General features: G+C 36.9%; 1 protein-coding gene across 1 annotated transcript in view; it reads left to right on the forward strand.

The window, feature by feature from the left end:
• Positions 1 to 24560, forward strand: part of LOC107084260 (protein phosphatase 1 regulatory subunit 29-like) — a 158758-nt gene that overhangs the window by 58241 nt on the left and 75957 nt on the right. Inside the window, exon 3 of the mRNA XM_015374014.1 lies at positions 12147 to 12206. The gene's annotated coding sequence lies outside the window, so the exon portion shown is untranslated. The remainder of the gene's footprint in view (positions 1 to 12146; positions 12207 to 24560) is intronic.

Consider the following 24560-nt stretch of genomic DNA (forward strand, 5'->3'; position numbering starts at 1 on the left):
ATAGCATAAAAGACATAGAGCTTTTCAGATTCTCTGTTTTTGCAACCTGAAACTTTTCTAATTAAGTACTTCAGTGTGAATACCATCCCAATTAAGGTATCATATTACATATCAACGGTTTGAAAATACACAGCCTGCTTCCTGTCAATTTATTTTATCCTTAAAAACAAATTTCTCCTCACTCTTTTGATTTCTGAATGTCAGTTGAGGACAGAATTTAACAAAACATAAGTCAAACATCAGCATTACTACCGTAGACCCAGTAACATTTTTTACCCAACAATCTGTTCTCTTCGTCTTAAAGTTACATTTGACTTTATTCGGTCTGCAAAATTGAAGCAGTACCCCTTAGCATCACTCCATCCTACACAAATTATTATTTTCACCCACTATCTTTTTCCCTCTGCTACTCTTGCTGGGTGGGTGAGCTGTTGCTTCACAGAGATTTCCAATTACCACCTGTCCAAATAGATTAAAAGTCATCTGTTGTGCCAAATGCCCAATTAGTGAGACTGCAAGTCAAAAATCTACTGGCCCTGCATATAAAAACAAGCAAAGGTTAAATCAAGGGGCTGAGAAGTGGCCCCTCCGTCCGTCCGTCCGTCCATCCATCCATGCATGAGGAGATACAAACTCTCCAATGATTTAAAAACCATCCATCCATCCATCTTCTACCTCTTAGTGAGGATTTTGTGGTGGGGCCAGTCCCTATTTCCAGGATTCTAAGGATGAGACACACCCTGGACAGGTCACCAGTCTGTCGCAGGGCAACGCAAAGACACAAGCAAACACAATAATGCACACACTCACATCTAAGGAGAATTTAGAGAAGCCAATAAACCGAACAGTCATGTTTTTGGACTGTTGAAGGAAGTACCTACAGAGAACCCACGCATGCTCAGGAAGAACATGCAAACTCCATACAAAACCCTGGGCCAGAATCCTAACCTTGAACCTTCTTGCAGCAGGGAAACAGTGCTACTGCACACCGTGCAGCCCTGATTTGGGAGAAACTATTTAAAAATACAAGGGCAAAATATAATGGTGTTTTTTTATTTAAGCTTATTCAAGCTTATCTTTATTACTGTCCCTTTATATATATAAATATACAGAAAGTCAGCTAAATACAATGATTTCCTATGGATGCAGCACCTATATTAATAGATCAGAAGCTTGTTAGATTTTTTTCTTCTTCAAAGGAATTTTAAAATAGACTCCAATCCTGCCACAAATGTTTCATATTTCATCCAATGTTTTGGCCTTCTGTGCATTTATTGCTGTCCAAAGTTTTTTTTTATTTTTATGTATTTATCCTTCAATCTCTTTTCTTTTCTTCTTCATGTCCTGCCCATGAAAAAAAAGTTTTGTGAGACCCCGATTTGTTGCCAGGCTACAGGTCTACTGTGAGTGTGGTTACACACATAATTCCCCTGTGCTAATACATGTCTTTGAGACAAGGCTCCCAAATTTTAATTGTTAGTGTAAACATGAAACAGCACTTTTTAATTTTAAATGTATGTGTGTGGTTAAATATAGATGCTGTTGCTATTTATGATGCTTCATTAAAAAATTAACAGAAATTCAGTATGAATGAAGAACAACTCTTGGTTTCTCTACAAATAGGAATATATAACAAACACAAAATCCAGTGTATTTTACTCAATTTGAATGTTCTACACTAGAGGTTAGTAAGATTTTCAATCCAAAAGAGCTATTTCTTCATGCATATAATGTGCTTCCTATATTTGAAATTGACTGTAAAGTTATTGAGATTTCATTCTGCAGATGCCTAATTGGTGGTTTTACACCCTTAATTAGCCTACTTACATGCTAACCCTGCCCTTTAATTCCTACAGTGGATCCACATTAAAACCACATCTGAATGACTTTAAATTAAAGCTAGACTTCAAATCCCTAATCAAATAAGACAGAATAAATAGTATAGAAATTCAGTGCTAAGGCTCATACATATTAAATCAACACATACAGTACACAATCCTGAAGGTAAGAGTCCTGAGAAATAGGTTCACTTGTTTTTATCCTAAATTCAGAATGCGTCACCACAGCACCTTCTGCTTGCTGATACATTAAGGTGACATACCAATGCTTCCTATTAAAATGTACATTATCCATAAATTAAAGTGTAAATTGTACATGAACTTGCTTATAGGCATAGTGGAGGAACAGGATGTTTGTAGATCTCCACCCCAACCACAGTTTTATTCATTATATGAGTTAAAAAGAATTGTTTCATTAAAGCAATACACCATAGGATCATGGTGATCTACTCTACAAGTGAGCCTATACTGAAATATTAAATGCGTAACAGTATTTAATACAAGTATGTAACAGTAAGTCAAGTGCAATCAATGGCGTAACGACACAACAATAGGCCCGTAAGCAACATTATCTGGGTGGGTCTCACATGAAGTACCACCCCCCCTCCTCCCGCCGCTGCCTCCGCTGCAGTAGAGAACCAAGCCGAAATATGCCTCATACAAAGACGCTTCATCATTTCATCATTCTTCGTTTGTTAGAGAGCCTTGAAGAACAAGTAGTGTTTATAAACAGACCCGAAAAGTCACAGATCAAGTTTTAGACTGGTTTAAAGCATGATTATATTTAAAAGCAGTATTCAAATGGTTAAACGTCTTAATAAGCACATGCATCATGTCAAAAATTGACAAAATATGGCAAAACTGTAAAGCTGCCAAGATATAATAATTTGCCTACACTGCAAACTGACAAACTGACAACTTACCAACAAAAGAGGGTAAAAGATTCAGATAGTCCACTAAGAGGCCTAATGTTTGATAATCTACAGAGATTTGATATTAGTTCAAAATAGCCCTGTGTCAGCTAGAAAAACTTACTTTAGAAGTCATCATCAGTGTAATCCATATCTACTTTAAAATGGGTTGTTTTAAAGAAGAACCTACTGTGTCTGTCAAACCTGACTGCTGAGATTCAGAGTGGTCATTGTTTTGATATGCAAATGTAGTACAGACAAACTTCAAAAGAATTGCCAAAATGAGTTTTACAAAAGATGAACTCAGGGGTAATATACCAAAGCATTCCATATTTTTCACATTTTAAAATCATGCATCCTCTTGCAATATCAGTTACTTTGCACTGTGTTACACTCTAACACTGTAGTACTGTACACTCTTAACACCGTAGAACACTCTAACAATGTTTTCCAACCAACTAGATTGGTTGTTTTCAAACCAATCTAGTTGGTTAAACCAGTTTTGTTGGATTAATCAATATATTGGTCAGAAACTGTCCAGGCCATTGGCTTTAGATAAACCAATTTATTTGGTTAACTAAACAACCAACAAAAAAACTGATAGTTTACAACTCTTTTGTCTGTAGTCAAGTGTATAGTGTAATAGTTATGGCCCTAGAGAACAATTAGAGTGATATGTATATGCACCTCATGCAACTCGTAGCTCTAACTTTTGCTGTAACATTGGTGTTAACTATCAAAGAAATCTTCAGCATTAGTGGGGACAGCCGTGTTGGATGCAGGAGTTTGTCCCACAACCAAAGGGTTGGTGGTTCAAGGCATATAAGCTGTCTACCTACATAAATAATCATTAAAACAGCTGTCCCCTGGATGTAAACTTAATTTGGAATGCATTCTATGTCAAATAATGGGTATTATAAGCACTTAGGATTTCAGTTTTTCCATAAAACTTTTTATTATGCCCACAAATGTGACCTGCTGGAAAGTTTTAATGCATTTTAAGATGGGAAGCAGGTCTGTAGCGCAACCACTTTTAATTAGTTTTCCCTCATTGATTTGGCTCACGCACTGTGAAAATAAGGATAGGTACTGAATCTAATTATTGAAGGTAAATTTATGGAGCAGGAATGTCCAGAGAGCACTGTTAGTGATTTATCTAACATGAACATATTTTGGATTTTTTTTTCCTGTATAGCCAATCAACCTTAAAAGGCTTTGACAATTGCTTTTACAGTGTGGAAATATAAAAATATCTCCAGGTTATCGTGAAAGACTTGATGTACAGTGTGCTGTTTCAGTTCATTTTTGAAAGGAAATCCTTCCTACATAAACGAATAACAGGAATATTTGTACACAAGAATGAGAAAAAAGGGAATTTAAACTAAATAACCTTTTTACAAAATATTTGAAAGGTGAAAGGTTTCTTACAAAGAATCTTTATTTTTGTGAGAATCAGAGAAATTTAACCTGACCTGCTTATAAGGTGAGTTTGAGGTTGCCAAAAAACATCAAACATGCCTTGTTGTTTTTTTTTCCAAACAGCATGAAGGTTCATTAAATAGCAAACCTTAAGAAAAACATATTTTCTGTCCAAATTAAGCACTTTCTATAGTGACTGATACAAATCTCAGCCAAAACTTCATCATTATTAGAAATGTGTGGGGATAAGTTACTGTATAGATGTTTTAGTATTAAAACTTCACACAGCACTCCCGATTTTCTAACACGTAAAAGGAAGCTTGAAACGAATCATCTTAAAACCTTCATTAGCCTATACTTTAAAATTTGTCTGCATGCTTTATTTATCAATCATATATTTTTGTCAACTATATCGGGCAACTGATATACTTGAACTCTGGTGAAACTGACAAGTATCAGAACTGAAAGTATCAGTTTTATCTCATAATCTTGCAGCATAGTACATGACCGATATAACAAGGGAACTTTCTGCAGTGAGATGTAGTATATGTGTATATGTGTGCCAGAAGTTAAATATGTCAATGCTTGTTTTGTACATATTTGGGGACATTTAGGAGTTGAATAAAACATGCTACGATTTATTTTATGCCTTTGTGCATGCATTTTGTATCCAAGTGATCATCATTCAGACTTGTGTCCAGCGTGAGTGCCATTGAGCCAGAAAAGTGTGTGGTTGTGGGGTGGGGCTAAATATAATGAGAGACTCTTTCACTGTTAAGGAAAGGGTAACAGACAGGAGTGGAGAAACAGTACAGGCTGTTTGAAGCATCTGTACTGTAGAAGCCAGGGGTTAATGATTAGGAGGACTAAGAGACATGAGGGGAAGATGAAAAGAAGTCTGACTGAACATCCACAGATAGATAAAGTAGGCGAGAAATATTGGGTTCAATAAAATAGATAGAAATAACACTTGGAGAGAGATTGGGTGAATTAAAGCAACAAAAAGAGGTGCAATAATAAAGGTGGGAGTGCAAAGAAATTAGGACAAAGAAGGAGTATAAACTTTTCAAACTTGAGTCATAAAGCATGTACAACGCTTAGTGTTCTGGCTGAATAGTGATCTGCTTTGTCAAAAACTATGGGTGACTCGCTGCCCACATTTCAAAGACTCTATATTAACATTTACTTAAACCTATAGTATATAATAATAATATGGAAGAGCCACAGTTTCAGCTTCAAATAAAACTCAAATCATTTCAGTATAGGAATAGGTGTCTTCCACATTCAAAAAAAAAAAAAAACACAATTAGGTGATTACAACCTAAAGTAAGACAATGTTTGTTGCTTAAAATGTTCCCTGTGTTCTTGCTTAATAAAGTAGTTTTTGCCTGCGTTTTTAGAAACATCATGATTTAGGGGAAAACAATAAAGCATCATAAAAGTAAAGACCTAATCTAACTGACTTGCTAGCTGTAAAGATAACCCTTGGCATTAAGTGTTATATTCTATGGAATATTTTTTTTTATTATGGCAATAGGTAAATCCCAGAGTATTTGTAGATCCAATAATGTCCAGCATAAGTATTTTTTTGTAAATAAATATTTTAAAACTGTTGTGCAAAGCACAGTAAAGATGCACCTTGCATTTAATCTAACATAGTGGGAATGACTGAAAATAAGAGGGAAAATACAAGGAGCGAAGAAAATACGATAGAGGGAGATGACAGAGAGAGAGAGTAGCTCGAGCGAAATATGGGTGTAAAAAGTAATAAGCCCGCCTGGCAAAGATTAATAAGAGGAAGATGACTGGGAGACATTATAACCCACACGAGAGGAGATGATGGCAGAGCTATAGGGGTGAAAGGAGTTGTCTGATATGATCAAAAGAGCCTTGATGCGATATGTTTAAAAGGACACAGTGTGACTAAATACATTTTCCTGGGAAAAAAGAGGATCTTCACTTACTGTTTTTCTTCTTTTTCTGTGATTTTGGGTCTTCTTGTTTTATTCTACATCTAACCTTTTTCCCCAGTCTTCATCTAGACTGTACTACTCTCTGATGAAAGGCGATAAATTTTCCTTTCATGGCCAACTTCCAGTTTTTTGTTATTATTTATTCTATTTTTTTTAACTCATGCTTCACTTACAAAAAAAAGATCAAATTTAATGATTAACGTCACATGGAATAATTCAAACTTCTGTTAGAAATTCTGTCATGATGTGTTTAAAGGTCTGACCCAAAGATGCAGAGAACCACTCAGAGAGCAAGGCAAAGGTTTAACAGGTTTATTGAGGAAAAGGTAGAAGGGGGGATCTGGAACTCAAAGAACTGGTGAACAGGAACTAGGAAGTCTGGAGAGGATATGACAATGATTAGTTCAGGGACCGTGGGAATCTTGGATGCCATAAAGATAATGCTAGTGAGGGACTCACGTTTGGGGGGTTTCTTGTCCCACTTTGAATCCAGTAAGTGTGGGTTGATCCAGAGAAGATGGGACACATTGAAGAGTGGACAGGTAAATGTTCTTTGGACCCGGAGGAGCAATGGAGCGGACAGTCACTTAGATTTCCAGGAGAACTTGAACGGTACATGAGGAGATTTATCCCCTGCTCAGTGTGAAGCTCAAACTATCCTTTAAGGGGAAGAAGGCCCAAACATCCAGTTTGCATCCCCCGCTCAATGTGAAGCTCAAACGATCCTTCCAGGGGGAGAAGGCCCAACATCCAGTTTACAGGGTGACTTCCTGCCGAAAGGCAAAGACAAAAACAAGGATAAAGCTCAGAGAGACAAAAACTCAGTTAGACTCAGTGAAACAAAGACTCAGGTTAGACTCAGCTAATCTAAGCATGGCTAGAGTACCCAAAATTGGCAAACACTTTGGCTTTGAGGTAGTGACAGTCCACTGCTTAAGCACTCCTCCAGATAATGATCCAAAGAGCCGCAGGGGTGCAGGGAAGACCAACAAGGACAGGGCGCCACCTGGTGGTGGAGGGAGAGACAGACAGAAAAAAGACCACACAAACTGGATTCCTGACACTATCACATGAAAAGTTGTGATGAGAAGCTAAACTAAAACAGTGGTTACAGGATAGGGGAAAAGTTTCAAGATGTTTTTCTGTGTGAATCAAAAGTTTAAAAGGTGATTTATTTAAGTGAGAAATTATAAAGCAGACTTACGCTAGGGAATTTGTCTTTTTAATTTACAATCAAACAGAAGTAGTAAATATTGATGAAAAAACTTTCTGAGTAAACATCAATTTGAAACATCAATAAACTGATATCCATCTTTTGATCCAAAATTAATACAAAGAAAAATATCCTGGAAGTCGAATTTTGCCCTTTTTAATTTGATAACACTCCTATGAAGGATAAAACAGAATTAAGCTTTTTTTATAATGGCTTGGCATAGATTATTAAATGGCTAAATTGTAAATTAATGTTTTATTTAAAAGAAATTGAGCTTTTAATTTTAAACATGCCCATTCAGCGCATTCATTAAAAATACAGTTTAGTAACATATTTTTTATCAAGTCTTGAATTACTTTACCTAACCGGCTTTTAAACAGTCATAAAGCATGCTCAAGGTTAAGTTTAGTGTTTTAAAATGATTAAAAAATACATTTAACACATTTATGGGGTCATGAAGACTTAGAGGCAGTGGTTCAAGTCTCAATTTTGTCATGATTTCAAAGTAAATAATTTCCTTGCATGGTGCCTTGCTCAGTTTCAGTGGATATATTTTGCACTGTACTGTTGAAAACATGCTGACAAAAAGGGGAAGCTATGATATTTCAGGCTACTTCTTTGTGAGGGAAAATTGTACAAGAACACAGTTAAAATGTAACATAAATACACATAAGAAATGCTTTGTTTTTTTTTTGTTTACCTTGGAGCTTACTGTAGGTGGGGATGAATATACTTATATTAGCAACAACAAGGAAGTTAAACATGCAAAGTACAAAGATTTGTTTGAGACATATTTATGCAGTAGCTGCCAGCACAAGAATAGCTCTTTGTCATTAACTAAGGAACAGTTAACTGGACTTCTAGAAAAAGAAGACAGGTGGTTATTTCTTTTGAAACAGTCATTTATGTTTCCCAACTAGAATCAAACCTTTGGACAATTGAGCAATGGTTCAGATGCCAGTAATAACAATGCTCCATAGAGCACCTCTCAGTCTCTCATTCTGGCTATAGGTGCTTTTTAAGCTAGAATAACTGAGATATATGATAGTCTTTGCAACAGTCAAAAAAAAAAAATCCTGATATGTGGAGAAAACTGATACTTTAATGTAAAATAATTACAACATTTATAAGGTTTGATTTCAGTATTCAAATTGTACTTTTTTTTATGAGTTTCCAGTATAATAGCTGTGGGTGTCATGATGTTCTAAGAGGTCTGACCCACATGCAGAAAACCACTCAGAGAAACCTGAGTAGAAGTTTAACAGATTTATTGAGGAGTTCAAAGGGTTGGATTTAGGGGAACTCACAGAGCTGGTGAACCGGAACTGGAAGTGAGAAGGGAAGTTCACAGAGGTTAGATCAGGGTCCGTGGGAACTTTGAACAACGTCTTGCAAAAACAGAGATAAACGGGACTCACGATTGCAGAGAAAGCGTTCTTCCCTGAATCCAGTCTGTGTGGGTTTTCCAGAGATAGAGGGGCTTGTTGGAGGGTGGACAGGTTTTTGGTTTGGTTGGTTCCTGAGGAGAAATGTCACTTAGATTTCCTGGAGAACTTGAACAGAAAGTGTGGAGATGAATCCTCTGCTCAGTGTGAAGCACAAACAATCCTTCCAGGGGGAGATGGCCAAACATCCAGTATGCAGGATGACTTCCAAAAACGGGCAAACACTCTAGCGTCGAAGTAGTGGCAGTCCACCGCTTAAGAAGTCCTCAACAATGAGCCAACCAGCTGGAGGTGTGTGGGAGGACCAACGAGAACAGGGCGCTGCCTGGTGGTGCAGGGGGGAAAACACAAAAACACAACCCACACAGACTGGATTACTAACAGTGGGACTTGATTGAAATTTTGAGTTACATTTTTTAAAATTCTTTTGCTCCCTAGTGGTTAGGGAATTGCGCTTGTACTCCAGAGGTTTTGAGTTCAAGTCCTACTCCCACAGACTGCCACTCTGGGTCCCTGAGCATAAGAGCCTTAACCCCACACTGCTCCCCGGGGGGTCGCACAATGGCAGCGCATTGCTCCCCAAGGGGATGGGTTTAATCCAGAGAGTTCATTTAATTGGTCTATACTTGTGACAATGACAATAAAAAGCTAAAATTAAAAACTGTAATTAAATAATTGCATTATAACCGAAAACCTTATATGCAAAATAAAAACGCTTTTAATTAAAAAATAAAAAAAAACATATGACTAGAGTAACACAAATATTTATCTGTTTTTAACTAGTTACGTTACTCAACTATCAGATTGTTTTGAAATTATCTTCATTTCATTTTTTTCTTCATCTTCCTTTTTCTGCAGAAATGCTAGAAAATTTATACAACTTAGTTTAAAAAATACTTCTTTAGAAGTGTTAATTACAAAATTAACATCAGTTATATAGCACATTTCCTTCCATCAAGTATGATGAATATGTGACAGCAATGCATATAATATTGCCTTTAACATTTTAAGATTGGCTGTAACCAGATGTTAAAGTTCAATTTCTACTACTATCAACAGAACTAGGACAATAGAGCTCTACATAAAGCATTGCCCATTTGCAATTCAACATGCAATATTTAGTGCAATTAAATGTTGCATGTTTACCATTGAGGCTAAGTTTTTCTCCTAAGGCCAGTTATTAAGACAAACAATTCAGGTTGCAATCTATTTCACCAAAGAGTCATTTAGGCTACGTTCACACTGCAGGCCTTGATGCTTAATTCAGATTTTTCTGTTCACATTTCCATATATTTGCGACTTGTATGTGATCTCCTGTGCGAACTGCAGTCTTACAACGCAATTGTCCCTCATAGAGGATGCAGTGACATCACAGGCCAGCGTGCTCTGTGTTTACGGAAGTAAACATGGATGGTAGTGCCGGAGCACATATAGTGATTTTTCCCAACCATAAAAACACAATCTTTTCAAGGTGGTTAAACATAAATACTGCTCTCCCTGGCCGTTCAGACACAGGTCGCATTTGAAAAGATCAGTTTTGTGTTGGATTAAGGACCACATAGCCAAGTGACCTGGGTCGCATTGGAAAAAAATCTGATCTGTGTTGTTCAGACAGCCATGAAAAGATCTGATACAGGTCACATATGGGACAAAAAATTTGATTTGGGTCCCTTCAGGCTGCAGTGTGAACATAGCATTCATTAGTCAGATGTGGACTTACCTATGTAGGCCCTGAAGCTTTTCATATGGTCCAATGATGGCTGGAGAATTTGTGCAGCATCTGCAAACTGTAACATTAGCATTGGAAACATCAGTGCAGACTCAAACATGAATTGCACTGAGATGGATTTTAAGTTAGAATCCTTCCAGTGGACCAATGCTTGTGATGCTAATTGTACGTCAGATTTACTTGTGTGCAAAAAACCGCGAATAGAAAGATTTACATGTATGACCTTTGTATTTAAAAAAACAAATTATATGGGGTCAATTTTTATGCGTTAAAATCAATATAATTAATTAATTCAAATTAGTCTCAGTGCTAGATTATACAAAACAGAAGTGGCTTCAAGATTATGTTTTGTAAAGCAATGTTTATTTTTAATAGTTCAGTAAAGCTTTCACAAGTAAAATAATTACTTCTAGGTTTGATCACTGCAAGTGTTTTAGTTTTATATTCTCCATATATTGGTTCTAATGACAAAGATATCAGAATTACTTGTATCCTTTCAGCTGCCCCCATATTCATGGTTCCCCACTGCAAGATATGACAAATTAATCAACCAGGATTCAGAGCCCAGTCAGTCCCCACACAATCACCAAATACTTCAACCACTTCACTATGAAGACACCAAAGATATCGGAATGGGAAAGACTCTCATTTCACTGTCTAAATATCTGTGCGCTAATGAAAATAATAACTTCAGACTTGTTAAGGAAAAATCTCAGAAGTATGCCAAGTTCTGCAGAGGTGGGCTGATCTGGTCCTCAGGGACCAGTGTACTGCATGTGTTAGACCTGCCTCTGCTTGAACACACTTTATCCAAATACTTTAATTATCTCCCCAGATGGTCACCTAGTTCCTGCAGCTTGTTAATGATCCATTAATTTGAAGTAGGTGTTTTTAGGCAAGAAAACATTAGAAATACTCGGGGGTCTGTGCCCTATGGACTGGATTATCCAAACCTGGTCTACAGCCTAAACAGAGAAGCCCTGCAAATAAGCCATAAATTCCGGGTTTTCACAAATACCATAAAGGCATGCCAAATAATTTGTAATTTAATGAGTCACTTTGTTAAAGGTTCTGGAAATGGAATTTAGAACTGTAACCTGAGTCAACATAATGGAAGACAACAACAGACATACATTGAGTGGGGCCAGCGCACCCCTCCTTCCTCTGGAGAAGAAAGGAACATCCTGATTTTATTTTTCCTCTCTTCAGTATATGACTGCCATCAGGCACCAGGAGAATGTTATTACACTTGCTATAAGGGTCTACACTGATTTCTATTAGACTTTTTTATTGCAGGTAGAAAAGTTATATTTGTCTATTAAATATTAAATTTAAATGCTTAAATATGGCCTGATAACCTTGGTAACATTAAAATTCATACATTACTAAAATAAATTTTATTATGTCATGGTCAGCATGTAGATTAATTTGTATGAAATGTTTCTGTGTGTAAAAATTACGTCATGATCAGAGTATTTTGACATGTAAATACCAGCCGATATCACATGAGTTATTAGGGCTCGTAGTTAATCTCACTCTTGTTAACCTTAAAAATAATTTTCATCATATAACACGCTAGCTTATATTAATAATACTCTGTCTTTTATTCTCCCTGCAGGTGGACATTCCTTTTCTGTGGTGATCAAAGCAGGTGTCCAACTAACCTGGATGCACACAGGTACAGTACATTTTACTCTATCTTTCGCAGTCTTTTTGAATGTTTGCGATGGTTAAAGGACCCGCTCTTTACTGGAATTTTTACAGGTTCTTTAGCTGTTTTGTACAAATCTCAAACTTTTCCGTAATCTTAGCTAAAAGTGTTTCTTTAATAAGACCACTAACTCTGAGAGCTTCCCCTAACCATAGTGCGGTCAAAGAGGACAAAAGTTATCTAAGAAGCATCATGAAAAATTTGACATGTTTTGCAAAAACAAATAACTCTCCTTGAGATCTTATTTCTTGGCACAGTACAATGGCCCTAGTTGACATAAGCAGTTAAATAACACATGTACAAAAAAATCTATTGACCAATGCTGAAAACTTTGCTAAGTCCAAGTCAGCAATTTGGTCTGTTCTAAGAAGAGTTTTGCAACTAAAAATTTTTTGCAACCTACACTCGAGAATCAGTCAGTGTAAGTTAACTTGAAAATGTTAAGCCACCTCTGATGAAATGTATGTTTTATCAATAAACAGGAGGACATTTAAAGAATTACCCACTGCAGGACCACAGCTTACTACTAAACTAAAATAATTCAAGCAACAGTCTCCCTTGTAAAACTTTTGTTCTACTTTTGGCAGAACTTGTGAAAAAGTTATGAAATAGACATCAAAATATAGAAAAAGGTATAAAAGAAGAAAAAGAATGAAAAATCTATTTTTACAATAACTGACTTGAATTTTCACTAGTCTTAGAATTTCATGTTAGATCAGATTTGATAAAATGTAGTTCTCAATAATTGCAAGCAGTGGAAAGCCCTTTGCCAATATGTATTTAGCATGCTGGCTTTAAACTTCTGTTGATCAGTTAAGTCGGCAAAGAGAAGAGGGAGAGAAAATCTTGTGCTAAAGGGAGGGGGTAATAATTGGCTGCTTAAATATTTGCCAACTCTATAAACCATTTAAACCTACATTATTAATCAGATATGATTCCCAACCTATAAACTCTGTTTGACCTAAGCTTGACCTAGGCTGTGGATGTTTTTAAGTAGATCTCTAGCTCACAACAGAATAAGAAACCTCTTAGTTTAATTCTGTCATAGACTGAAAATGTTAAATGGCCAAGGCACATAAAGTGGTCTATTCAAAATATTCAAAATATTTTACACTATACTGACCTGTTCATGCACACACTCAAAAACTGAGTTATATTGTAATCACAGCTGCATTAAGATAGACTGACAGAAGCAAGGCGACTATACAATTGGCGCCACTGGGTCCTCTGACCACCACCGTCAGACAGGGTTGTTGAATTGTCTTGCCAGAGGACACAACAACATAGATGGATGAAATGAGGGCTCTGTATGTTGACGGAGCTACTTACAGGAAGCTTCCTGCTTCAGAATGCCAGGATGCCTCCTATTGACAGTTGCAGTAATTTAGCCTAGGGACCTAAATGGCAACATTCCTATCTAGCCTTTAGGATCTATAAGGAATCCCACAATCCTTTGTTAAAAATGACATAGGCATACAGTTGGCACAAACCACCAAACAGAATTGAACACAAACACACTACTGCCTCAGATGTAGTGTGTGACACATGCAAATGTACACAGCTTCAAATGTTTCGTCCCTAAAAACTGACAGCGTCAGCCATTCCATACATTGTTAAGATTGTGTTTTTGTTGTTCATTTTTTAGAAGGCTGTAGTCCAAATCAGAAAAATATCATTCAAGTGTATTCATATACAAGCAATCCATAGGAAGCTAAAGATGTAACAGATTGTCAGAAAGGGTTCCAAGTCTTTTTACTAGACAATGCAAGGAAAAAATTTAGACCCAGAGTGTACTTGAATCCATCAAAATGCTTAGAAATTTCAAGTGGAAGTGCATCAGTGGATGCCTTGAAAAGTGCTGTTTAAACAGTGCTGGCAGTAAGGAAGAAGGCAGAAAAAGGATGGCGGATGGTTCCTTTTTATAGTTCATTTTGCATAAAGACCTCCTGCATTCCTATCTGCCGCTTACGAGCTATACACTCCCACAATACTTTGTGTGACAGGAAATATAGGCACAACCCATGTAACAGAATAAGAAAACAAAAATACATTATTTCCTTAAATGTACGCTGTGTGAAATGTTTATATCTTTATATTTGGGCTTTTATAACGAAGAGCTTCAGTTGGTCGCTATGTTTGTGTAACTTGCTTCTTTAGCATTCTTTTAGGAATGGCTGTAGTCCTGGTTTTGACTAGTGTTGGGCAAGTTTACCAGAAGATTATAAATATATCAGATAACTAGAACTGGAAATTTTCCTTAATTAATAGGTCATTCAAATCAAGGGTAAAACTAATGAATAATTATCAGTTGAATAATTATAATTGTAATTTGCTTACTGACCAGGGTTTTAGTCTCTTACATAAAAGGCTGGATACCTGATTCCGGCTGTGAGAAATTCAGTTGTCTTTCATCAGTTTAGTAATTTAGACTATGGCTATTAGCAAAGTTATTAATCGGCAACCAGATAAATGTGTCTCTGTTACTTCAGATGCTACTAAAATAATCCAGCCTGAGCTAGTCATTTATTAGATAATCATTTATTAGCTACTAATCACACAGCATTATTATTTCTAATAACTATGCAGGTGCTAAACACTACTGAAAATAAGCACAAATAAACAACTAAAAGAGTCCATACAACGTCTGAGGAAGGTTTGAGTTTAAGGCCTAATACATTGAAAATTTTCTTCAGAATAGCAGCGGATAAATTTGAATAAACCCTGATGCAGAGATGGTAAATGCAGTCAAACAGTGCAGATTTATCTGGTTTTATGTTAAAAAAAATTCAGGAATGCATTAAACTGTGATAAGGCTGAAAGTGAATGGGTTAGATTAGCTGGCCCCAGGGGTCTGGTCCGAATGGGTCCAACTGTAACACAGAAAAGCTCACGATATAGCCTCTGCAACGTTTTCAGCGTGAGGTAGATGGCATCTAAGGATGCTAGCCAGTCCACTGCGGTAGTTTCTTCAGGTCCACGCCACTCATTCAGCCTGTTCAGTGAGCATTAGCATTCAGTTAAGGTCATTAAACTTAATTTTATAACTCACAGCAGCCTGGGACATCTCCCTTAAGCTATTGCAATGAGAGGGTAGCCACAGCCCTCTTGTAGAAGCTCCTCGGCGACTCCTTCTTTGTGTCCATCTCAGGCAGGCTTATTCTGCAAAAAGCAATTGGGCCACTGTTGCTCTGGTGGTTAGATTTAGGTTACCAGAGGTGGATTAGCTTTCCTCTACCTCTACTGCCACAGGCGGGTCCAGGAAACACAATTTAACTCGGTTTGAATCGCAGGAACAGTGGTCTGGCTCGGTCCGGCAAGCATAAACCTCTCTGGAGGGATGTGGTTGTGACTTAGCGAAGTCTTCAGCTGAGAAGTGCTCAAACTAGCCTAAGGTGGCCGAGGGGCCATCAACAACAGGAAGTTAAATGGGGAGGGGTGTGCCTTCAGAAGGGAGTAGCTTCGGTTGCATCGTTGATATTTGATTCCAACACTAGCATCATCCATGTGTGTTTCCATCATGCAATGATGCCAAGAGAACTAAGGTCTGGATTTGGCACAGCAGTCTGACATCCCTTTGCTACCCATGACAATGTACTAATTGTTGACCAAAAGGTGTAGGGAGAGGAGCTAGAAACAGGATCCACACTTGTGTCACAAGACGTTCAACACAGATTAACCTCTTTTACGTAGGCCCTGAAATCAAAGATTTGTCAGTTGTATAACTTCCATGTTTTCATTGTTTATTGCTTGTTAGGGACATTTAGGGGAACCTACATATAGCAGTGCCATTAGAGGGGTGATAAAGAAGATGCAAGAAACTTCCCTTAGGATGATACATATAAATGATTCTTAGAGATATCTGAGAAACTGATTAACGGAATGACTTAATGGAGAGCAGAAACCCCGACTGAGTGATAGAAGGGGCCAAGAAATATCTGACCAGCTCTCTAGGAAATATCCCGAGGGACCTAAAGATGAGCTGTATCTGCACAACTGGATTGGTCAGCAGAGTAAATATTATCGTTAAAGATTCCAATCCGTCTAAGAATTAGGTATAACTTAGCCTGAGTGGAATACCAGCCCTCATCTAAAGCAGCTGCACCAAGCACAGAGGAAACAGTTCGCCAGATCACTGATTCTGCCCTGTGTTATGGCTGAGCTGATTCTGCAGCAATGGACTGTGTGCGTGAGATATCTGGAATGTGCTGTGGGTGCAATGTACCAGCAGTATGTGCTTAAGTTTGTTTGTTTGTAACCTTAGTTATTTAAGGTGGATTACAATCTCTTTAACAGGCAAACCTAATAGCTTAACATAAAAAACCTGGGAAAACCTAAGAGCATACCAACAATTACAAATTGATGGTATGAGTAGATGACAGGAAACACAGGCGAAGTGGGAGCCACGAACTCCTGTTGGCAAGCGAAGAGGGAATCAACGGTGCGTAAACTGTTCATGGAGGGGATGAGCAGGGAGGAAGGAAGGTCATGTCAGGTGTGAGCAACTGAGCGACAGGCGGATGAGGGTGGAGGAATGTAAATTGAAAAGATACAATGGCAGGCGAGACCTGTGGGAGAAAACAAGGGCGGGCCTGAAAAAGCTTGTTAAGCGATTAGGCTGAGACCAAGCAGATGCCTGGGGAAAATACTCTTGGCTCATAGCTTAGCTCAAAAAGGGGATTGGAGTGACGGCCAAGCGGGAGCTCTGTATGGAGTTAAATCAGTGACATTGCATTGACATCAAATGTGAGATTTGGCATTGCAAAATCAAACACTGAAAATACATGCAAGTCTGACATGCAATATTACTCAGATACTTGTTGGTGGCAGGTTAAGCTGTTGATTGAAGTCTTAAGTAGGACTCTGATGCGGATGGGTTGTGTGTGATACATGTACACTTGCACCTTAATCCTTATTTATCTTGATATACTGTATATACCCTGATATACTGTATATATATTGTTTATTCTTAATGCGCCTTTTTCCTCCTTGTTTGCACCTTCTTTAATTACTATGCCAATATATGACCAGTGAATTTCTCCGCTGTGAGATCAATAAAGCTCATCTAATCTAAGTTTATGTACAGGCGTTTTTGAATGCTAATTACCTACTTCACAGGTGGATTAGAGGGAAAGTGATCCAGTTTATTCAGTTGAATTTCCAAAGAGGCTTTGTTATTATTTGGTAAAAGATTTTAAAGCCACATACTTGACAAATAATAGTAATCCTAAACATATGGACTCCTTTAACCCTGCTAGTCTCTATTTTAGAAACTTTCTTTGCTTTATTGTCATGTAAAGGTTTTAGCAATTAAACACAAAACTCACCCGAAATGCAGTACATTTCCTTTAATAATTCAATGCGTTCTTATTTGATATTTTGGCATTCGCTATTTATTTATTTTTTATCATCATCATTCTTTAAACTTTCTTTTTTTTAATGTTTTTTTTTTCTTTTTGGGAGTTTACAGTAAGGCATTCTAACATGCTCAAAGGCATCTTTAATATGTATTTTATGTTTATTACTTTAATAAAAAGGAAATACTCTTAGGTTTAGACCCTTTGGATTTGATGAGGGTATGACAGGAGCAGTGCTACAGCATTCAAGAAGAGAAACAACAGTAATGTAGTCAGCAAAACAAGGAATAGCTTAATAAAAATAGGGTAAGGTGATGGAGGGAGGGAATCTAAAACTTGGCAGGAGCTGCAATGTATGCATCAGTGACTCAGGGCAGATTGCAGTGTTATTGATCCCCCCATTACAATATCAATCTACCACACTGCTAATTTACTAAGGACAGCTTTACCACTGGAAAACCTTATGAATAGATTGTTATGGGTCTACTCTCACTTTCTGAAGAGCCCCTCACAGGTCTTGTTCAGGGTGGCCTGACTGGTTAGTTTGAAGTTTATCAGTTGTTCTGCTTTTTTTTGGAATGGGACTCCACCCTTTTAATCACAACCCCTTTGTGCCCATTTGTTATATATAAACATTTTTCTAAATACCTAAGATGAGAATAGGATTCATTCAGGGTTACCTTCCCTATCTGAAACTATACATTGTCCTTTTATGCCATAAACAAGATGATCTCTTTGTTGATGTTATTTTTTGACACCGCTGTCATTTTGGCCACCGCATGGATGTGCTTCTACAATGTTGTGCATGAAACACAAGTGAAGTTTGGATCGACACGCAGACATACAGATGTAGAAACAAACCACACTGACAAATATTTCCCAACCACCCACAACACAAGCTAAAATACTTTATCAGTATTTTAGGCTCAGAGTAGGGTGGATAGAAGCATCAACTGCTGTAAGTAGCTTCAATATTCAACTTTGTAACCACCTCTAACAAAAACCTTAGGTGCTAAAGGCTACACCATTTAGAATCTGCAACATTTACATGTTTTGGCCTAGCTTGGATTTCAGAGACTGATCTTGGTTAGTAAGGGTGATATTACCTTAAAATCTTATCATGATATTTAGTGGTACTATCGTAATAACATTAAACTTGATGATATAATAATCTTCATTAATTATTTTAAAGTCCTTCTCAGATAACTGTATAACTGTGACTGCATGCCACAGCAATCAACACCCCAGAAGTCTCACAAACATTGAAAATATACAAATTTAAGATTGGCTCCATTGGGACACCACAAAGAACTGCAATTTATATCACTAAACATTTTAAATGTATTTAATGATACTCTTTGAATTTGCCAATGCCCAAATGGAAAAAATATTAAAAATGAAATTCTCAATTCATCCATTTTATGCTTCTTTTATCATCACCAATTTTAATGGAATGCTTAGATTATGTATCAATATTGTTATTATGATTAGAAAATGTAAAATGATAACGATGAATGATAGAATAGGAACCCACCCCTACCAGCTACTCACTAAGAGTACTACTAACTAAGGATGTATTCTCATCAGAAAACAATTTGGTTGATTTGTTTGGTCTGGACCAAAAGTGGACTTTATTCTTTTGTTATGTCCTATTTGTATTCAAATTTTATTCTTTACAAGAGGACTATAATTCAGAACAAGGCCTTGGGTATGTAGATTGTTCTCCCAAAGGGCAGAAATGACAATGACAGGAAAGAGAATAGAACAGGAAATGGAAGAAAACTTCTTTGGGACTGCTATATAAAACACCTCTGTTTTGCATACTTTTGTTGCTATTACAACTGAAAAACCCTTGAATAGCAAGAGCAGTTCATTTTATGAAGATTTCAAGACTTTTTATTTTTCGTTTTGTGATGGTTTTGGAAAATGCAACCTTCAAGAAGATCACTTGCTAGCAGCAGCGTTGCCAAGCAACAGACAGTGGAAGATGAAATGCAAAAATTTGAAGTTTCTGGGTTCGATTCACAGCCCACGTCTTTCTGCATGAAGTTTACATGTTTTCTCCATGAATGCGTGGGTTCTCTCAAGGTGCTGTGGCTTCCTCCCAGAGTCCAAAAACATGACTGTTAGGTGAATTAGCGAATTGTGTTGCCCTACAGCAGAGTGACAACCTGTCCATCTTGTAACCCGCCTCTCGCCAATAGACTGCCGGAGATAGGCACTGGCCCTGCGACCAAGACGGAAAAAACGAAAGAAAGATGGATGGATGGAAATTAAATAATGATGTCGGTACCATGTTTACTAGTACGGTGGCTTATGAAATTCAAAGAGGAGTATACTTTCTTGATTTGGGTCAGACTGTTTTGTCTTCATACCTGTAGGAAACAGCACCACAGTCTGATGGAAGCAGACCAAGACCACCTCAAAAAGTGGGTCTGGTGGTTTACTGGTCCTTTTTCATACCTACACAGAAGCTCTGGACCAAGGGGGAAAGAAGTCTGCTCCCTAAAAAGTATAAAGCTCGCTCAGACATCCAAATGACAAACACACAGATACCATTCAAGCTGTCAGAGCAATTAGAAAAGGCCAATAGGCTACCTGATACCTGATAAGAATGAAGTTTAAATCCAGCTTACTATAAAATTATCCTGGGTTACAAACATACTTCTTTGCTCTCACACAAATACACAGAGCAAGTTAATCTAAAATGTTTTATTTTTTTTTAAACACAGACATGAAACTTTTTGTTAAGATCCGGAGCTGAAGACCCCCTGCTCTAAGTTTACTGTTGCTCCACAGCAGGAGTTGTAGAGTTGTCCTCGGCATGCTGTATTATCCTCAGGCCAAGCAAAAACTTTTTTTCCCCACTTATACTAAGTAAAGAATAAGTGAACACAGTATCTGCCTCCTGCTGCATTTCATTACAGAGAACAATGGGTAGATGAAGAGAAACCTAAATATTTACAACACACACTAAAACAATTAATTGTTAAACTGTTGTTAAAGAAAACACAAAGCTCCTGTAGTGTATGCACAGCTATTTTAGAAAAAATCAGGTTTATCATAATTTCTTGGTAGGTTTGCAGTTGAGCCATGCTCATTTATAAGTGATCAGTTTAACAGTACTCTATTACATATTTAATGTCTGGGTTATTGAGTGGTCTGGGGTGTTCCTTGGTCTATCCAATGCTATTGGTTTATCAGTGCTGTTTAAAACAATAAATAAGATCACATCTTTATTTATAGTCAGAATTACAGGACCTCGCAATACTGTATAGTTTCTGTTAAGTTATTGAGATAATTGATTGCCCTGGAATGTATGCAGTCCTGGTAAAGCAAGCAATACAAATGCACCAATACACTTACACCTGCTTTTGTGTGGCAGTAAAAAAATGCATGTTTGCCCCACTGGGCATTGCTCATACCTCCTTGAAGCTCTGTAGGATAAATCATTCCCTGGAAAACGACTTGCATTTGCGTGTAAATTGTCTCTCTCTGCATGTGTGCTCCAGCTGAATTACTGTAAAGTTCCCACACATTCTAATCTGGGATAATACCTGGCACCCCTCTTTTAATTGTCATTTTCTTCTTCATTATTTGTTTTATCTTGAAGGATACTAAACATTTAGTTACAATGGATTCCGTTGTCTTTCAATTTTATCCTAATAAAAATGTTTTTTTTACAAACTTATACAAACAGATTTGTGATTACCCCTTCTTAATTAATATTTTAGGTGTTCAGTACTATCCATAATCTTAGAATTGGTTATAAGTAGCTTATCCCTGTCGTAGTAAGGCTTTTATGTGGCCATTGAAACCTGCTGTATGCCTACAAATACATCTCAGCTATGACATGCCTAACTGGATTAGAAACTACAGCCTGTGCAGAACAGCATTACGTCGCTAGAAGGTAATCTAGAAGTTACATAGCGAGCTCTGTAGGCATACAACTCAAACACCCTGTGCATGAAGTTATTTGGGGGTGCGCTTGGGAAATAAAAAAGGATAAATAAGCGTAATACCGAGAAAGCACATAAACAGGAACATTTTCTCTTAGATGTGATCAGGTGCAGGGATTGATGAGAGAATAACATGCTGCTCTCTAACTGTGTCAATCTTCATTTAATCTGTTTGCTGCTGTGGAATATGTTATCTCTGGCCAATTTGTCTATAGTAGGTTATTCAAATGTTTGAAACCAAAAAAAAAAAAGAAAAAAAATATATGTATGTATATATTTATTTTTATTTTTTTTTTCAACAGTTTTTTTTACATGCTTATAGAAGCATAAGCCCTACTTACTCCTGATATGAGGGGATTGTCCTCTTTACAATGTGAAAGAATTCAGAAATCGTGTTCAGCTCTTTTTTTGTTCATCCTCTTTTCCTTTATCCTATGTGTGTTTATGTGTGTGTTGCTTAATGAAGAGCCAAGTGGGGCTAAATAGGTCCCCTCTATCTCAATAAAGCTGGAACCATGGGGCTAATGATTTGCTAATTTGTTAGACAATTGCTAGAACAACATAACATTTATCACTATGTATAAGGAGTAGGTTTAAGTTAATGCAGCATTGTTTCAATCTTATAATATCACATTAGTTGTTCATTTCTATAAATATGTTATATATTTTTTTTAGGCGATTTTGGATTTCCAGAGATATGCTATTTGCCAAATGTGGGATAATAATGAGAGACATTTCAGCTCATTTTTCTATCAATTCACTTAAATTGAAAAGTTTATGCACTGAATTTCAAAGCAGTACTTAATATTAATGCAATAATATTGATAATTACCTTAATAGGGTCAAACATTTACAATGTCCCTCTATTGTTGTAAAGCAGAGGTGGGCTCTTTTAAGTGGAAGAGGTGGAAATAAGTTTGTTACATCATTTGTGGAAGGGGGTGGAGTGTAGAGTTTCCAATGTTCAACTCTTTGTAATACAAAAACTAATGTGTTTTAGTGATAACATAAGATTTCCAATTAAAAACAATTTGGCATAGTGGTGCAATATGCAGAAATCTGTAATGTTACAGTACTTTCCATTAACTAACTGGTCTCAACTGTAACTGAATTTGACTGTAGTAATCAGCTTAAAAAATATAGCTTTTTTAGATTTTGGCTCATTATGTGTCAAACCCTGTGTATATTATTTTTCTATATTTTTGTACTTGTTGTCCTCTGTTTCTTTTTTTTTAACCACTTACTGTATGAACAAATCCATTAGACCCCAAGGCATCACTCCCCATGCAGCATATTATCAAAATGAGCCAAGGCCAGAAATTATTTAATTGCTGAATGGCTTCTTGCATGTAGTGTGCATTGCTGCACATATGGCAGTGACTACTGAAGCTTCCTTTCATGTGTCAACATGCATCTAGAGCCTGTGGGAAAGATATGGTCCATGTCTTTGTTTTTCTTTTTCCCTCAGCCCACTGCTGTGCCTTTCTGTCTCTTGACACTTTGATATAATTTCTTATCCAGTAAAAACACACTAAAACTCGAGTCCCAATCCATACTAGCCCCTTCTTAATTACATTTAATTCCCTTTTAAGTTGGTAGAATTCACAAAAGTAGGATAAGAGACAGTGGGGATGAGTAAGCCTGTGTGAGAAAGAAAGAATCAGACAGCCTGTACAAAAACAGATACTTATCCCACCGTAAGACAATCTAGCATAATAGGCTTCCACATGGAACTGGGATGCCCACTTTTAATGACCCGGGTACATAAAATATTGAAGTTACCAGACACCACCACATTCCTTTCATCCACTTTCTTTCTCCCACACACTTCTGAGCTCTTGTCATTTCCCACTGTACCCTTCAGTATGTTCCTAGCTCTCTCTCTGTATCAGCATCAGGGATGAAAATAAGTCTCACAGTGGGAGAAAAAAAAGGAAGAAAAGATGGTAAAGGAGTGAAAGGGTTTTAGGGCTTTTTCTCTTTTCTTCATCATGTGTTTTAATAATTAATGGTCACATGACATTTTTGTGCCGTTAAGCTGCTAAATAGGGATCAGCTCTGGACTCATTACTTTATTATTTTACCCCTATCTCTCAATATCCATACTGCTCCCTTCCTGCTCCTTTCCTCTTCTATGTCTTTTTCCACTTGCTTTCTTACATTGATTCATTACAAACTATATACGATAATTAACAATAACGATAATTAAATTATATGAGTGATACATATGGTGACTTACAAGGGTATCCACTAGGGCTGAAACAATTAATCGGATTAATAGTGATTAATCGATTATTGAAATAATCCTCAACTAATTTAGTAATCGATTAATCATTAACTGGAATTTAGAGACTGTTAAACAGGTATTTAGGTGACAGTGTCCCACTTAGAGCAGTAACATATGCCAAAATTGTAAAAAAAAAAAGGAAAACCTTTGCAATTAAAAAAAAAAAAAACGTGTTTGTCTGTCAGTATTTTATATCCAGATCTCCTCAAGTGGACAAGTTTTAGTTTCACCTGGTTAAATTTCACAGAAAGTCTGATTTAAGGAACCTTTGGATATCTGATTAATTATCAAAAAATAATCCACAGATTAATCCATATGCAAAATAGTTAGTTGCAGCCCTAGTATCCACACACTTTTAACATTTCGTCAATTACAAAAGAAACATCAGTTCATAGTAAATGTTGCTAAATATGTCTTGGATTAACACAGAGCAGCTTAAAATTGTGAAGTTAAACTTAATAAATAACTGATTCTCAAGATCTCAGATGTTTGAAATACCATCAGGTAGATCAAGGATGGTTATAGGAATATATTCCAAGCACTAAAATATCTGGAGCTGCAGCGATCCATAACTCTGCCCAGAAAAACAATTGGCAAGGACTTTTTTAATTAGCTTATTTAGTAATTATTGCCCTTGTGGAAGAGTGCCAATAAGAAGACAATTACTAAAACAAAAACAAAACAAATAACTATTGTTTAAGTTTCCCTCAAGAAATGTAGA

The sequence above is a fragment of the Cyprinodon variegatus genome, unplaced genomic scaffold, assembly GCF_000732505.1.
Source record: "Cyprinodon variegatus isolate N-32 unplaced genomic scaffold, C_variegatus-1.0 Scaffold96, whole genome shotgun sequence".
NCBI classification, from domain to species: Eukaryota; Metazoa; Chordata; class Actinopteri; order Cyprinodontiformes; family Cyprinodontidae; genus Cyprinodon; species Cyprinodon variegatus.